This window comes from Parasteatoda tepidariorum, chromosome 2 (genome assembly GCF_982258835.1).
Source record: "Parasteatoda tepidariorum strain Cologne lab strain chromosome 2, Ptep-v5.0, whole genome shotgun sequence".
In the NCBI taxonomy this organism is placed as follows: domain Eukaryota; kingdom Metazoa; phylum Arthropoda; class Arachnida; order Araneae; family Theridiidae; genus Parasteatoda; species Parasteatoda tepidariorum.
The window spans coordinates 51,341,150-51,358,854 of NC_141756.1; the positions used below are offsets into that span (position 1 = coordinate 51,341,150).

General features: G+C 28.8%; 1 protein-coding gene across 1 annotated transcript in view; it reads right to left on the bottom strand.

Annotated features, from left to right (window-relative positions):
- Positions 1–1,741, bottom strand: part of r (carbamoyl-phosphate synthetase 2, aspartate transcarbamylase, and dihydroorotase rudimentary) — a 58,729-nt gene extending 56,988 nt beyond the window's left edge. The window contains exon 1 of the mRNA XM_087157319.1: positions 1,570–1,741. The gene's annotated coding sequence lies outside the window, so the exon portion shown is untranslated. The remainder of the gene's footprint in view (positions 1–1,569) is intronic.
- Between the last annotated feature and the right edge of the window lie 15,964 nt (positions 1,742–17,705).

Below are 17,705 nucleotides of genomic sequence, written 5' to 3' on the forward strand. Positions count from 1 at the left end.
CGTATGTATATTTTTTTTTCACAGTGTACGATCACCGTTAACATTAATTCACCACTCCTTACTTAGTTTATTATGAAAGTTTAATTACTTTTTTTTTTTTGAGAAAAAGTCCTTAAATGATAATTCACTTTTTTAACTTTTAATTAATAATGTTTTTCAATTCCTTGTTGCCTGATTTGAATGTTAAACGCTTAAATATTTTATTTGGGAAACTATTATTATGATGACAAGTTTTTATCTTAACCATTTTCCCTTTAATTCATTATATAAAGCTTTTTTTTTTTTTTTTTTGACGTCTGGATAGTCTAAATAACTTTTTTCCTCCTCAATTAAAATAGCTATAGAACACTAACCTCAAAATTTGCAAAATTTAAATCGTTTTCACTCCCCTTCAAACAAGTGATTATTTTCATAGTAAAAAATCTTTTATCACACAATTTGCAATCGCAAAAAATCAAAAAAAAAAGACATAGAAGTTTTCATTGAAAAATATCTTAAATAGTTTTTTTTTTTAAAAAAAAAACTAATTGTAAACACCATAACATGATGGGGAAAAATTATGAATAGAATAATTATTTATACGCTGGTTAAAGTAATTTAATTATTACCATATTGCAAGATTAGATTATGAATTATTCAAAAAAGGCTAGATATTTACAACTTAGTCGAATAAATATGAGCATATCGTGTTGTATGGAAATTTATGAAGGGTAGAATTAATTAGTGCACAGTAGCATTACTTTTTTTGTACAAAATATTTATATGGTAACATCACTAACATCGATAAAAAATCATTGGTAATATTTGAGGATTTTTTGTAAAATACAAAATTTTAAGCATTTCCATTGTTTTAAATTTTATTCCAATTAATGGAATCAAATAAAAATCTACATATTGTTCTCAGTTTTAAAAATCTTTCTCTTTTATTTACTTTATGTATACGTGCTTAAAATTATGACTTTTAATGTGTTGTTTAAGACTTTACTTTGAAAAATGTATTAAAAAATTATATCGCTCCTTGAATTTAAAATTTTTCTCTTTAATATTTTGCCATTTTACTTGTCTGATAAATAACAGTTTAAAATTAAACTTTCTATTGCTCTTAAATAATCTCATTTTTAGTCAAACTCTTTTAAACAAAACAGCAAATGCTTGTAAACTATTTTAAGGGCGAGTGCAAATTAAAAAGTGTTCGAAAATTAATTAAATTAATTAAAGCAATTAATTAAAAACTACTCCACCAATTTAATAGATATTTTAGTCAACTTCCAAATTGGTAGAACACATTTTGAATAAAAACATAAGTAAGTATTTTTAATTTGTATTTAGATTGCCATTTTTTAAAATAATTTATAAATATATGCGTTTTAACTCTTTACGCACCATCAAACGGGCCGTATTAATTACAAAATTTTAGGCCGAAAGACTACATTGATAAAATATATATCACAATTGCTTTTCACGAACTGTTATTTGATTGAAAAAGTTTTTTCAGCTTCATATTTGAGTCAATAGAATAATAGTAAGTAACTGCAATCTAAAATAATACTTATTCAAACATTTACAAACCTGTGTGGAATGTTTCTTTTCGAGAGGTTGAGGTCAACTAACATTAACAATAGCCAGGATTTCTCCACAAAATATTTTCTGTTATCGACTATGAGCGGGGAGATAACAGTATCATCTATCTAGTCCAGTAACTTCTCGGCCAATTTATCTGATAGTTAGTCACAGGTGATATCTTGAGAAATGACCCGAATGAGAAAAGGTGAAGGGAAAAAATAAATAAATAAATAACATGAGGGTGCAAGTATTTCAATGAAAGACAAAGATAAATGTTTGAGTATCAATAGGTCCATAAGTGATCTCTAGTCAGTCATAGGCTGGTACAATCTGGACTTATAGAGCAAAATTATACAATTTTGCTTCTGGACAGTGCTTTGACAATGGCTAATTTTTTAAAATTTTGTCTACTTTTGCAAAAAAAAGTGAACATTTTAAGCGATTGAAGAAACTACTAATATTTATTTTTATTTTGAGGCATTTCTCAAAATTTGGTTAACATTACAAAATTTATTTATAAAATGAAGAATCATTTTAAGAAATAAGTGTGAAATAGTTTTCTAATATTGTAAAATATTCATATTAATTTCATATTTATTAAAAAAAATTATAATAAAATGTACATGGGGTGATTTCAACGAAAAAAGGGGCGATATGCAAGCAATTTTTTCAATCTTCTTCTGTTGGCGTGACACAGCTCTTTGTAGGCCAAAGCCTTCCCTAGAACTTTCCTCCATTCTATTGTTTTCTTTGCGATTGTTCTTCAGTTAGTAATTCTCAGGATTTTAAAATTTTCTTCAACACAGTCATGCTATCTGATCTTAGGCCTACCTCTATAACTCTAGCTCACATTGGTTTGTAAGTGAAGATCTTAAATGTCAAGGAATGATCCATTCGTCAGATGAGATACTTTTTTAAACATTTTTGTTGCATTTAATAGTCCTGTGGTAAGTAGCAATCGTTAATTTTGCGCTATAACAGGACCTAATTATCTACAGGCTTACTAGGCCTTGAACGTTTTCCTTATACAAAAAATTATACCAAATGGAAATATACAGTGCACAAAATGAAAAACGGAAGTTAATTAATTTTGATCTAGTTGTCGGATTGTCAATTTTAAAGGTTTCAGGTGCTAACTTAAATTTACTAATTATTATACGCAGACGGATAGACTTTGAAATCAGACGCAAAAACACGCTTTCTCTGAATAAACATACCGTTTTTCCCCTCTTTTTGTTTTGGACGGATATGGGACTCTCGGGAATGCTGCAATCTGGATTACATGGTCCAAGTTGTTTAGGCAAGAGAGCAATTAAAAGTTTGATCCCGATAAAGTCAATTTCTTTTTTTTACGCTAAATAGTGTTTTTTTCTTTTTTCCTTTTTAATTTCAATTGATTCAGATATTACTTTAGATTTTGTCATAACTTTGAACTTTAAATTTGGGGATTAAAAAAAGTCTTTTTTTTTTTAATTTTATTTTTTTAGGAACTATTTAATGACTCAGTTATAACTTTTCGTTTAAAATTAAATTTAGAATTGGATTGTCATTTAAAATTGTATTTTGTCAATTAAAATTAAATAGTTAAGAATAATGTAAAATTTTACAAACCTTAATAATTCAAAAACTTTTTTGCCACTTGTAAAAATAATTAATTAAAAATAAGAAAACTTCTGTTTTCATAGAATTATCATTAGCTAAAGGAGTTATAAAATTATGTGCAAAAATTGTTGATTCACATCATTAATTCCAGAAATAAGATGAAATACCCAATAAGTGAAATTAACATCAATAACGGGTACAAGCCTTCTCCTACATAAACATTTGAGACTAGATTTTTCTGATTGCAGCTAGTCCCTCCCCCATATTTTGAGGATCAAAAATAGATATTTGTAGAAAAAAAGGAGTGTTAATTCAGAAAAAGTACGTTTTTGTGTCTGAGTTCTTAATTTTAAATATCGTCTGCACAAATATTTGAGATTATGCCCATGAATAATTAAGAATGTATTTTTGTAAGTAAAATCGAATCATTTCATCAAAAAGTTTCGCACACTGTACATTTCGCTATCCTTTCATCATTGATCTTATCACATGTCACTTCAAAATTCCTTTTATGTTTTTAAGACCGCCAAAAAAATTAGTTAATTCTTATTTTCATGGAACATTTTTTCAACTAATACAACTAAGGAAGCTCTGCAGCTGCTCTCGTTAATCACCATCACTTGTACTGATTTGTTTAGGAGAAAAATAAGAAAATAAAAAAAACATACTATTTTTTCTCACAAATGATGCTGAATTAATTTTGATAATTGGTATTAATTGAAAAAAAAGTTTAGCTATGAAGTATAAAATAAAAATTCATGGAAAAATTTTACTGATCCATTTAAGACAAACGTAAAAAATCGCTATAATATTTTTGACGCCAATTATGCTTAACTAATTTTGGTTACAGGCACCACTGGTATTATAGTAATTGATCCAGTTTTAATAGGTACTAAATATACTAATATAGGCACAAGATATTAGTTTAGTTTATTTGGTACCTATTACAACTGCATCATACGGCCCCTTTGAAATGGATAAAAACAGAAGAAAATAGCGGCATTTTGGTAAATTTTCACTATCGTGAGTTGGCCTCAAGCATGAGCATCATGCCAAATGATATTAAATACAGTTAATCTTTATTTTAATGGGATAAATTATTAAAAACGCGTTTTATTTCATCTAATAACGTAAAGCCACCGAGAAGGGTAAAAAGTATTTATAAATGAACGCAAAATATCTTAGCTTTATTTAATGTTGTGGTACATTTCTTTCAGTTAAGGGCATCATTCTGTTGTGTTGTTCAGTAGTGAGTTATTGATTATTTACCTTTTTATTTTTTTCGATATTCCAACTCTAAGGGGGGTTAAATAGGAGTTGAAAACTTGTCTATCTTCTATATATATACATATAAATGAATGCCTGTCTGTCTTTCTGTGTGTCCTTTATAGACTGACCGAAAGCAATGAAATTTTTCATAGTTCGAAACACGAGGAAGGTAACTAGATAACTGTTGACGTTAGAACATTCGACAACGAACAGCTCGAGCGGGATGAGGGAAAAACGAAATAGAATTTTCTGATTGGTTAAGCGTTAGTCATTGTTCTAAATTTAACTACAGAAGATTCAATTTTTCAAATGTTTTAATGATAACATCAGTGATATTTGCTAGCTTAATTATAGCTCCATTTGATAAAAAAAATTATTGGACGTACTTTAATCTCTATTAATCTTTTATTTGCTATGTCAGATAAATTCAATGAATAATTAACGAGGTAGCATTCGTGGACTACGTCACCAAGTTAGTATTCCTGAAGTTATCTGTAGCCAAGTTTTTTTTTAAAAATTTCATTTAGATATGATTTTAAATTAAAATGCGTTTCTATAAAACTAAATAATTTAAAAGAAACAGTATTCGAAATTAAATAACTGAAAAGAAATGAAAATCAACGTGGTGATGGCATTAATTTGCTTAAGAGAAACGTAAGAGATCGCCATACTATAATTAACGCCAATGATGCTTAATTAATTTTGGTACTAGGTACTAAACGAATTTTTTTTTTTAAAAGTTGTGTACTAAAAAGCAAAATTAACTGAGAAATGGTAGTACTTCGTTTGAGAGAAACATAAAAATTTAGTAATAGGTACTGCAGATGTTATGGTAATAGGTGTAGTTTTAAAAGACAGCAAATATGCTAATATAGGTGCAAAGATACCCATGTTAGTATATTTAGAACAGATTAAAGTTACATGAATACTGTCTCTGTGTAGTTTTAGGATAGATACTGTGGAAATAGATTTCTTACGGCCCTTCGAGAGTGATAAATTTCGGAGAAAATCTCTTGACTGTGGTAATTAAGTTGGCCTCGACCAATAGCTTGTTGCCAAATGATACTGAATAGAGTTATCTAATCTTTATTTCGATGGGAGGAATTACTAATAAATGTGTTTTTCTCAAGCTAATAGCATAAAGACACAAGGAAGAACGCACGAAAAACGAGGAAAAATAGAATGATTTAAGTTTTATTAATTTGTTAGTGTGTCTTTCAGAGTTTTGTGCATGATTTGAAACATTTATGTATTTGCGCCAAATAAAAATAAATGTATAAATGACGTTGTAAATAGTAGAATATAAATAAAATAACTATAATAGTAAAAGTGGAATATAAATGTAAAACTATTTATTTAAAAAAGTTTTAATAAAATAGGGTATTTTTATTTTCGCTTGATATCTTTCTTCTTTTTTTTTTCTTTTCTTTTTTTTACTTACAGTTTTAGAAAGTAATAAAATGCAAGCATATAGCCCCGTATTACGTATTTCACATTAGTACTAATTGGAGAATTACAATATAACCATCGCCACATAATCATTTCCAATATATAGTCGATTCATGCGAAACGTCAATGAAAAGCATGATTTATTTAAAAATACATAAATACCAGCAACAAAAAAGGGTAAAACTCTTAAGCTTTTTAACTTAATCAAGTATAATTTTTTCACATTGGAAAAAGAAAAAAAATTAAAACGACTTTTTAAAGAAACTTATTTTTTTAAAAATGAACAATTTTTTAAATACAAGCACAAAAGAAGTTTGGTGTTTGTAATGTTCAAAAAAATTTAAAATCTCTTTTTTTTTTTTACTGTCATATGATACATATGGGACGAAGAAAGCTTTTTACAAGCATACAAAAACCATTTTATAAGAAATACGACAAATTAAAATAAAATGTACTAAAACTTTAAACTACGAGCTAATTAATTTTAACCGAAACTAATTTTTCCCCCACAATAATTTATTACTTTTATTTATTTACTAATCAGAGCAAATAAGTCACTTTATGTAGCATTGATTAGCATCAAGTATTTCTTATTACTACACATAATAAATGAGTATAACGCATGCAGGTATAAATATAACGAAAAAAGCAGGGATCATTACAAAATTTAAAGTCATCAATTAGTGAATCAATAAATTAGAAATTTAAATACCCTCTCTACCGTCCCCTTTGACATGGCATCATTAGCATTCCTGCACAGCTATGACAAAAGTCTCAAACAATAGAAAAACTAATATTCTGAAAATGCATTATTATTCATTTTTCTAAATTCTACAACGTGATCATGAAAACACTAAAAATATTTTTAGCCACGAACAGGGCTTTGTATACTAGAAAGACGATTAACTGAGCTTAAGAAAGTTTCAGAACTGCTTGCTGAGCATCTTTCATCCAATATTGAAGAGTAACAGAATGTATTACGACATTCCTATAAAAAGAACTTCCTTTTGGGATGCTTAACAAAGTCAATGAGTAAATTATGTAGGATCGTGAGTTTAGAACCTGTTTTGTTCAAATTGGATAATGTAGCGTTAAAAGGGTGTTTCACATTTTTATTTATTATTAGCGTGCATTTCAACCATACTGCTTTTGTAAATTTATAATTTTCTTTTTTTTTCGGGTGTAGGGGACTTTTTTTGGTTATGTAGAATCAAAAGTGAACAACCTTTGTGATCAAAAATTAAGGCATTTAATGGTTAAAAAAAAAGAAAAAAAAGAAAAAAAAACATAAATTAACAAGAAACTTCGACCTCCTACGGAGCTCAGAGTAATTCTCTCCATGTTGGATCAATTTTCATAAGCATACTAAATTTATAACTTCAAATTGTATATATATATAGTATATCAAAAAGCCAGTATTTTGACCAAAATATTAGCGATTGGTACAACATTTTTCATTTCCCCTCTCTTCAAAGTGAGTGTCAACTATCGGAATCCGTGGAAAAATAGTTATGCGTAATTTGATAAAGTATTTTTTGCATCCGATTTCGTAATTTATCTAACAGTCAGTATTTATTAATGGCCGCCCATTAATTAAATCATTCACAGATATTTTTAAAATTCTTCTCCAAAATTTAATTAAAAAAAAGTATAGCCCAGCTTTGGAAAAGAAATATAGATTCCACTATCAATTACGGATAGGAAATAAAGCCTTAAGAGAAAAAAAAGTTATTGAAATCTAATAATCGATTCGAATCTATAGAATCATTAGCGCAGAAGGCAGAATTGAAAAATACGAAAACCAATTTGATTACTTTGTACCTAATCATCGCTTTTCCTTACTTAAATGTTATTATGCTGTCCCTAAGGTCTATACTTTTTTTTAAAATTTCATTTTCGACAAAGGTTCCTCCTCCATATTAAGATGATACTCAGACTATGAATATAGCAATCAAGTAGACAAAATCCTAAAATCGGAAATTATTCAACAACCTACTGCAAAAAGAAAAAATAAATTAAAAAAATAGTGCGTGGAGTCCCTCCGCGCGGAAGAAGTTAAACTTCGCAACCTGCGACGTTAATTGTAGAAGAATCAGCAGTCGTAGAAGAATCACTAGTTCTATTCAACGACTCTTTTTCCTGCTCCGCTCGCTTCCGTGCTCTGTAATCACGGTAATATTGTGCATTTTTCCCTCGTGGACCTCTTGAACCAGTGGAAGTGCTTGCGGTTGCCTCATCGTCTCGCCCTGGAAAATGTATTTGTATTAATAATGTATGTGAATGCGTCATAATATAATTTCAGAAGAGAAAACCTAACAATCAATTGATATTCACAAGATACGTACCTTGACATAACCTTAAATCTGTCGCATTGTCCGTGGGATTGTTTTCACTCATTTTTTACAATTGTTATCCACTAAATTTGAAAATAAAAAATACTACCCTATTAAATTATATGTGTATCAAAGCAAACCAAAAAAATATTTATAGGAAAACAATACTTTTATGACTTTTATGCTAGTGAGAACCAAAACAATATGGAAATGAATGAGGGAAAACTGGATCCTACCACGTGATTTCCCGGCCAATAAAAATGTAGCGTTAAACGTTTAACGCAACCTTGTTGGATGTCGCATAAGAAGTATAACTTCAATAAAAAATAAATAAAATACTGATTTTTAGAATATATTTTCTTAAATGGAATGGATAAAATATGCTGTCATGCATTGGGATTGCAGCACATTTTTTTAAAATTTATAACGTTGAAATTCAAAAAGTTGAGGAATAGTATCAAAACAAAATTTAAATTTTGACTTTAAATTAGTCATATTTTTTAAAGTTTATTTGCTCGAGAGCTATTCAAACAATTTCGAGCAAATTTCTAATTTTGTAAATTAAGAGTTCATAGTTTTAAAATAATGTAGAAATTTCTACTTACAATTCAACAATTTTTCTATCATCATTAAATTAAATAATAATAATAAAAAAAATTCTTTTTGAATGGAAATATATTTGCTTAAATTGAATTTTTAATTGCGAGGTAAAATATTTTTTAAAATTTCTTAAATTAATATGGCGAAATATACAAACATTTATAAAAATACCCAGAGTTCACAGTTTTGACGGCTGTCTTTTCAACTATTACGATGTCATCTTAATTAGCATCACCTGTTTTATTTCTGTGTAAATTAGTAATTTATGAGTGTTTATAATTACAATTAAAAACACAGAGAAATAAAAAAAATTAATGAAAATAACAGTACTAACTTGAAAAAATTAAAAACCGTACATTTTGCCAGACTTATTGACTTTTATAATCCCACAAACGCCATAAAACGAAACAACACAATAAAATATAATGTATCCTTTTTAGTTGATCCCGATAGGAGATAAAACTTTTCTAAAGGTTAATGTATGACAAATGGCTGGAAAGAGTCAAAGTATACAATAATCTATTCTTAAAAGTACGAGACAGTGTTCTTGACCTTTACTGTAAACTATGCGATTATCAGAGTTACTGTCATGTCGGTTTGATGAACGGTTGAACGAATATATTACCTTCTCTGCATAGTATAATGAAATTGTTGAAAAGAACCTGTCTCCCTTTCAGAAAAAAATTCGTTAGTAAAAGCGTTTTTTTTCTTTCTTTTTTTTTTTTTTTTTACTGGTAAGGCTGACGACCACTGACGACGCTTTGAGACTAAATCGTATTTTCACTGTCTGGAGACTAAGGTGCCATAGTATCTGCTAATTGATTTAATCTGCTATTGACTTTATCACTTCGGATTGGCTGTTTTAAAGTATTGTGTTGAAGTTTGTTTCCAACCGCTATTTTCATTTTTACGATAATTCAAAAACATCAAAACTGTTAAAATTTTCTATAAAATGCAACAGTAAGCAATCCAGGAAATGAGAATTTACGATTAATATTTTCAGGGCCACGTTCCCAAAACTTGGCGAAAAAAGACCCCTTAAACAAACTAGTTTTAACATAGAAAACTATATAGTGATATACTATACAGTGGGTATTTTGTTGGTATTTATCGCTGTTAAAACTAGAAATTAGGCATACATATATTGTTAAAGTTTTTTTTTTCAATAACAATTTTGAAAACAATATTTTAAAGTCTAACTAATCTACTATAGGACAGTAACGTAATTGAGAACAACTCAAATGGCAGCTAATTACAGAAATGACTGGAAAATTTTAAAATGCATTTTAAAGCTAATTTTAATATTTACGTTATGACTACCATTTTGTTCAAGAGCTTAATTTTTCTAATGTTTTTAATTGAAAAAAAAAATATCAAATCATTGAAAATAATATTATATATTTCGCCCTTCTTATATACATTTAATAATATAAACCAACATTTTTGGTGATCTCTAACCGAATGGTATTTTAATTCCGTGTCAAGTTGCGACCACAATTAAGAAAATAAAATAACATAGGGTAGAGACATTTTATACAGTTTTGCTGATCAAAAATGACTATTCGACTATAAAAATGACTAAATATATTAAAATGACTACATCATTTGAGAAAATGATTCACTTACAAAATTCTTCGTCACTGGAAACTTGGGAATATGATGATCGTATAATTTTACAGTAAAATTTGCAATCGTCACGCATAAATTTAAGAGAACAAGCTTTGTCAGGAATTTCATAACGCCAACTAATTGAAATACAAGCTTTTATGTAGATTAGTCATTTATAAAATTTAGGACGCATGCAACGCATGCGTCGTTTTTAAAGGGCATTTAAATACGGCGAAAACTTATTTTTGAGATTAATATTTATCAATGAATCTTTAAATATACTCAAACAGAATAAATCGTGCTTATGCAAGAATTCATTTTTTTTATTAATCCCTCTCCCACCGTTTATATTCAAACTCTTTCTAACCCATATTCGTGATTTATATTCAAGACAAATGATTATATTCAAGAATTATATACAAACAAGGGGCATAATGAATTTTTTTTTTAATTTTTAAATTAATTAAGAATAATATATATATATATATTTTTTTTTTTTTGAAATATCGATGAAAAGTTGTCATTACAGTAACAGATTTAATACAAAACAAACAAACAAAATTTTTTTTTCTGACAAATTTAAAAATATTTAGATATTTTTGAAACCTGACATTAAAAATTTTTTGGTCAAAAATGTAAAGTAAAGAATTTAAAGTAATAGAAAAAAAAAATTATAATAAAATGTGTTGCTTAGTTTTGTCCCGTAGAATCCTTATCCCGAAAACGAATGCGGAAATTTCCTATTTGTAATCCAGTTATTTATGTAGATTCCAAGTTGGAATAAGTTTTTTTTTTGTAGATTACAGTGACATAAATGTTACTGTTATTTTACTTTTTATGGTTTTTAAACGGTGTTTTTAATCAATTTCAATTTTATCATGAAGGATTTTTCTCGTCATTACAAAAATTTCGTAAATAAGTTCTTCGTAATACAATTTAATAGAAAAAAAAATTAAAAAAGAAAGAGGGGGATATCAAATATTATGAATTACAAAAAAAAAAAAAAGAAAGAAAAAAAGTTTTGAGGAAACGAAGACAGATAGAAATGAAGCACTATATTTCTTAAAAATTATTTTTCTTCAAAGGGCGTCGTCTCTCTCTCTCGTTTTTTTTTTTTTTTTTTTCCTTCTTCTTTGATTAAACTAGAGGACCATATTGCGGCTACTTCTTACATTTCATGGGTCAAAAATCCGAATGTGTTGGGAAAAAAAGGGTCGTTTATTCAGAGAGAGAGTACTTTTTCGTATCTGATTTCGTAACTTAAAATATTCTCTGGTCCCGCAGTGAACGGATCTTTAGATACGGTTCCCAGCAGATCACCGAAGTCAAGCATCACTGGTTGCTGTCAGTGTGCGGGTGGGTGACCACTTGGATCAGTTAGCGTAGGGACCGAGGATGTGCGGTATTGGTCCTCGTTAAACTGTGCTACCGTAAAGTGCTCGACTTCGCGTGCAGGTCGTTGGGCTACCGAAGCAGGGGTGCCATCCCCTTTGCTGAGGATCAAAATAGTGATGGCATGTCTTCGGATCATCATCCGGGATGTTTCCCAGACCGTCGCCAATAGCCGATTATGCAGCCCTAGTGCGACATAAATGAACTACTACAAATATCGTCTGCACTAATCAATTATCAAATGTGAGGACAATTCCGATCAAAAGTTATCCAGGATGGTCCTTTTTTTTTTTTTGGCGCACTGTACATCCAAGGTCTAGTTAGTGTTAGAGTTAATGGCTGGGATGAGTGGAAATATGGTCGTGCCCGGTAACATTCTTTTCCCCACTCATCTTTCACGAGAAAACGAAAAACATTTTTCTCGGCACAAGCATTTTTTTAGAAACAGCATTTTTTTAGGAACATAACACGCAGGAAACATTTTTTAACTATATTTCCGATATAAGCCTTTCGTGGGGTATAGATGTAGGGTTGATCCCATTACATTGGTCAATTAGTGTAAACAATTCTTTAAACTCAAAACTGTAATTACCAACATACACCTTTTCCATTATATTCTTGAGACGTAAAATACAATGAACATTGAAATTAGGAATATTTTCATATTTTACGATCCTGTCCATTATAGAAAATTTTTTTTCAAAGGAGAAGTTTTATAAAATTTTGTATGATTAAAACGGTTAGGGCATTTTGTAATTTTTAATAATAGAGCTATTCAGAATAGAATATTTATGTTAATAGGACAATTTAAAAGAAAATTTGACGGACATATTTTAACACGAAGCAAGTTTTAAGAGAATCGCTCTTTTGAAAAATATAAAAGAATTCACAAAGTGTATGCTCTATTGCTTCTTTAATAAGGACAGTTAAAATATCATGTTTAGTAAAAAAAAATCTCACGTAATGACATTCTTTGAGCACTTTTGGACAAATGTGGGCATGTTCAGAAAATTTGACGCACCTATTTCAACATGAAACCAGTTTTAAGAGATTCACTCTTTTCAAAAAATTCACAAAGTGTCTGCTCTGTTGCTTCTTTAATAAGGACAGTGAAAATATCATGTTTTGGTAAAAACAAATTGCACGTAAAGACATTCTTTGAGCCCTTTTGGACAAATGTGGGCATGTTCAGAAAATTTGACGCGCCTATTTCAACATGAAACCAGTTTTAAGAGATTCACTCTTTTCAAAAAATTCACAAAGTGTCTGCTCTGTTGCTTCTTTAATAAGGACAGTGAAAATATCATGTTTTGGTAAGAACAAATCGCACGTAAAGACATTCTTTGAGCCCTTTTGGACAAATGTGGGCATGTGTTCAGAAAATTTTACGCACATATTTTAACATGAAACCAGTTTTAAGAGAATCGCTGTTCTCAAAAAATTTTCAAAGTGTCCTCTCTATTGTTTCTTTTATATGGACAGTAAAAATATGCTTTGATAAAACGAATCTCACGTAAGGACATTATTTGAGCAATTTTGGACAGATATGGTCATTTTCCAAAAATTTGACGCACATATTTTAACATGAAGCAAGTTCTAAGAGATTCACTCTTTTCCAAAAAAACAAAAATTGTCCGCTGTGTTGCCTCTTTAATAAGGACAGTGAAAATATCATGTTTTGGTAAAAACAAATATCACGTAAAGACTTACATTTCGTTTCTTGTATCAGCGATAATTTAAATTCTTTCTATTACAGGTTTGACTTATTGGGAAGCAATGACAAGCTACATTTTAGAAAATTTTAAATTCCTTTAAAATTAAATATGTCGTTAAAAGATTTTTTGTAAAAGGATTTTGATGAAAATTAAATGTGAATTGTATAGGAAATTTTTCAGAATAAAAAATATTTTTACTGAAATGTATCAAAAAGTCAGTAAAGAGAGCAATAATTATATTTATTAAAAGCTATGCATTATTCTTTGAATTATGATTTTATAATTAAAATTTGGTTTTTGCCGAAATCGTCGTAAAATAACAGCCAGAAAAGGAAAGGCTATTTTATATGACTCGTTTGTTTTATTTATTGATTCTGTGTTGCTTAAATAGAAAACACCAAGAAAGAAAAAGTATCTCGTGAATGATGCAGAAACGTGTATAAATTTTTATCACCCAGAACAGGCAGGTCGTTTAAAAAGACTAAAAAGGGTTTGTATGTGGAATGTTTTTTCCCTTATCCCCCCCCCCTTTTTTTTTAAATGCTGCATCTAATGTTACCTTAAACCTTAGGAGTTTCTCGGCGCTTTTCAAGTTATGCAAAAACGCGGGAAACTTTGGTCCTTCTATTATCCCTAACTACGGTTGTCTAAGAGTTTGCAAACGAAGTTATGAAAAACAGTGGGAAAAACAAATAAAAATGTTTAACGCACGTTACCTGCTTTGCTTTTATGATTAGCAGTTCCCTTTTATACTTCACTCCCCCAGTTACAAAAAGAATCCCCCCAAAAGACCTTGATGTCTTCTTTTCGAGCCCATATATTATATATACATATATAATATTTAATAAAATTCTTAAGTAAAAAAAATCGTTGATGTTGATCAATTTTGCGCCTTTTTGAAATAATGCGCCCATGCCGTTCGCCATACCCTAGAAACGCCACTGTAACTGAGCAAAGGTTTCTTAAAAAAATATTTTTGTGCCAGTTCGGCAAGAAGAGAATAAGTAAATAAGTAAGAGGATGTACTTTTTCATAACTTGTATAAAGCAGTATGGTTTATATACAAAGACCAAAAACAATAAAATGACAATTTTCAAATGAAAAACAATGATTTTAAAGTGCTTTTATGCTACACATTAAAATAAATAAAACAATACATCTCCTTTATAATTTTTTAATAAATGAAACACATAAAACAAATCCATTTTTATTTGAAATATCACATTATAATTTCAATATCATAAAAAACATATTTGAGAATTTTGAAACTCTAAGAGCATTATTTATAGAGCTCTTTCATAATAATTTAGATATATGCTAAGATATGTATATATATATGATTACATGTTCATTAATAAAATATTTTATAAAGTTTTGATGATTAAAATAATGTTTGAATTAAACGTATTAAAAATTTTGTTGCAAGAGACTATATCTTTAAAACTTATCACTTCTCCATTTAACACAAACAAAAATTCATATTGAGTCTTTTTTTTCCTTCAGATATCAATTATTCATATCAGATAACAATTATATTAAAAAATCTATAGTAAAACTTTCGATTTTGTATGGATGTCATATATCTTATGACATTACACTAGTACAGTGACTCAGAGATTCATCACATTAAATTAGTAACAGATATCAACAATCCCACTGTCCTAGAAATAAATTTATAAAAGTTTGAATTGTATTAAAGTGATTAAACAGTGAAGATTTTAAAATTATAACCTTCCATCATCTTTAGTCTCCTTAAAGACTCTAGAATCTCTAAAGCTGAAAAATTACTCATAAAAAGAATTTTTTTTTAAATTAATTTTTGCAGGATCATGTCATGTGAAATAAAAAGCAATACTGGTATATAAAATCGTTTTAATTTAAAATTTTCACTGGAAGTATTACGGGTGCGTAGTCAAATTTTTCAAGCACTTTAAAAAAATATCATAATTAAACAGGGTTGGCAAGCTTTTGACAATTGATGTTCTTATCTGGTTTTATTCGCTCGCCAGTGATGAAGGCGATGACGCTTCAACCAACAATGAAATAACAAGAGAACTAAAATTTTCTATTGCTATAAGAGAAAAATTTTTTATGACAATATTTAGTTGGTACCCGTTATCAGCAAAAATTCAAGAGATTTTTCGGTTCGATTCCAGAAGTTGGAAACTGAAATTCAGAATCTCTTGCAAAATGCAGCAGAGTTGCACATGAGAGACAAAAATCCTTTCCACTGAATCCAGCTCAGTATACTCAAAATGCGGACCCGCAAGTATTTTATGAAACATGTAAAACGAATGGTGTTTTCATACACTAAGAACCAACGGTACGCTGAAGTAGACTGGGGTTGAATTAATTGTGAAAACGTTGAATAGGACAATGTATTTTTGCATAATTCGGGGCGAAAATAAACATGGCAAAGAAAAAATCTCATTTTGGAAAAGGGAAAATTAAGCTCTTTTTAAAAACATCCATTGAAAAAAGCACCTTTAAGGGCTTTCAAAAAACGAAAATAAGCACCTTTAAGCACTTTTTAAAAACGCTACGCACCCTGTATTAAGAATTGCAACTTAATAGACTATTAAGGGAGCAGACATTGAAGTGAATACATCGAGAAAAACAGTTGGGCTTGTTCTTTGTGACACAGTTTTGTCCAGGAATCAGTATTGTTACAATTGAAATTTTAAATCCAGAGGATCACCTGTATCATTTGGAGTTTTAATAATTCTGGTCATAGAGCGCTATTATGTGTAGGTTACTGTTCTAAGTTGCGCAGATTGTGTCTGGTGCTCATTTCCAGATGGATGAGTCACAGACACGTTTGTTCCTAAGATTTATTACTTTTTTTTTATTACCCTGATTAAGTGTAATGTTTGTATAATTTATTTGTTTTGTGTTAAGTGGAAATAGTAAAGTCACAAATAACTATAAAAAGGATATTTTATCAATAATTGCATGATTTATTATTTAGGCAGAACAGTAGGTCTTGAGGTAAGAAAAAATGGAGTTGTATCAAATTTTGTCTTTATTTTGGTGATCATATTCTAATTTATATGTGACAGAAATGTAAAAATTATGAAATAAAATAGCTAAAAATTATGCATTTGATGATAATTAGCTATTGAGGGCATGGAATTAAATGAAGCAGCATAACATGGCAACCACATTTGTAGTGGTCACACTGACTTACAACAATATTTTATGTTAATAATAAAGGCTTGAATTGTAGCAATATATATTTGGAAGAGAATGGTAGATTAAGAGCTGTGAATGAAAGGTGGCTATAATTTGTGTGTGTTAACTGTGTTTGTGTACCATTTTGCCCCATCCTATAGGGTAAAATAGGTCAGCTTGTGGCTGTGCACATATTCAGATGCAGGTCATAAAATAAGCAGTGTATTTCAAAATCAATTATTACAGAATAACTAAGAATAAAATAAATATTTCCTTTTGAACATCTATTTGTCATTAAACTATTAAATAGAAAAAACTTACGAAGCGCATTTTACTCATCCTTAGAAATATTTATAAGACATAGTATTTTAAGAGCTCAACATTGGAGTTACAACATATTGTAAAAAAAGGATATGACAAATCCAGTATAAAAACTATACAAGCTTTTGAACTCAAATTTTTAGAGCAATAATGCAAAATGTTACAGGTTTTTATAATTTTTTTTTCAAAGCTTAATAAGATTTTTAAAGTAAGATTAATAAGAGTTTTAAAGTTTAAACAAGATCTTTAAAGAAAGAAAAATAGGGGAGAGCTGCTTTAAATTTTAAAATCAAGATTTTTTTGTTCAATTAAAAGCGAATAAAATAATGATTTTCTGGAGCAAATATATCAATGCAATGACTTGATCTCGAAATTCTACAAATGAAACTCAAGTATGTAAGTTTAACTTAATATGCTAAATTTACAAGATAAAATTTAAATAGAAACATTTTTCAATAAAGAATAAGCTTTTGTTATGAAACTGTGTTTCAACACTAAAATTTCCTTTGTTAAGCAATGAAAATTTTCAATAGTTCAAGGGAAAAATAATGTTTTATTTAGGCTTTAGACATAAAAAATATTTCAAGCATATTTTTTAGCTATATACATTTTTATATACAATTATGGTAATCATAATTACAAATTATGTACTGTCATAACTCATTTATAAAAAAAAAATATA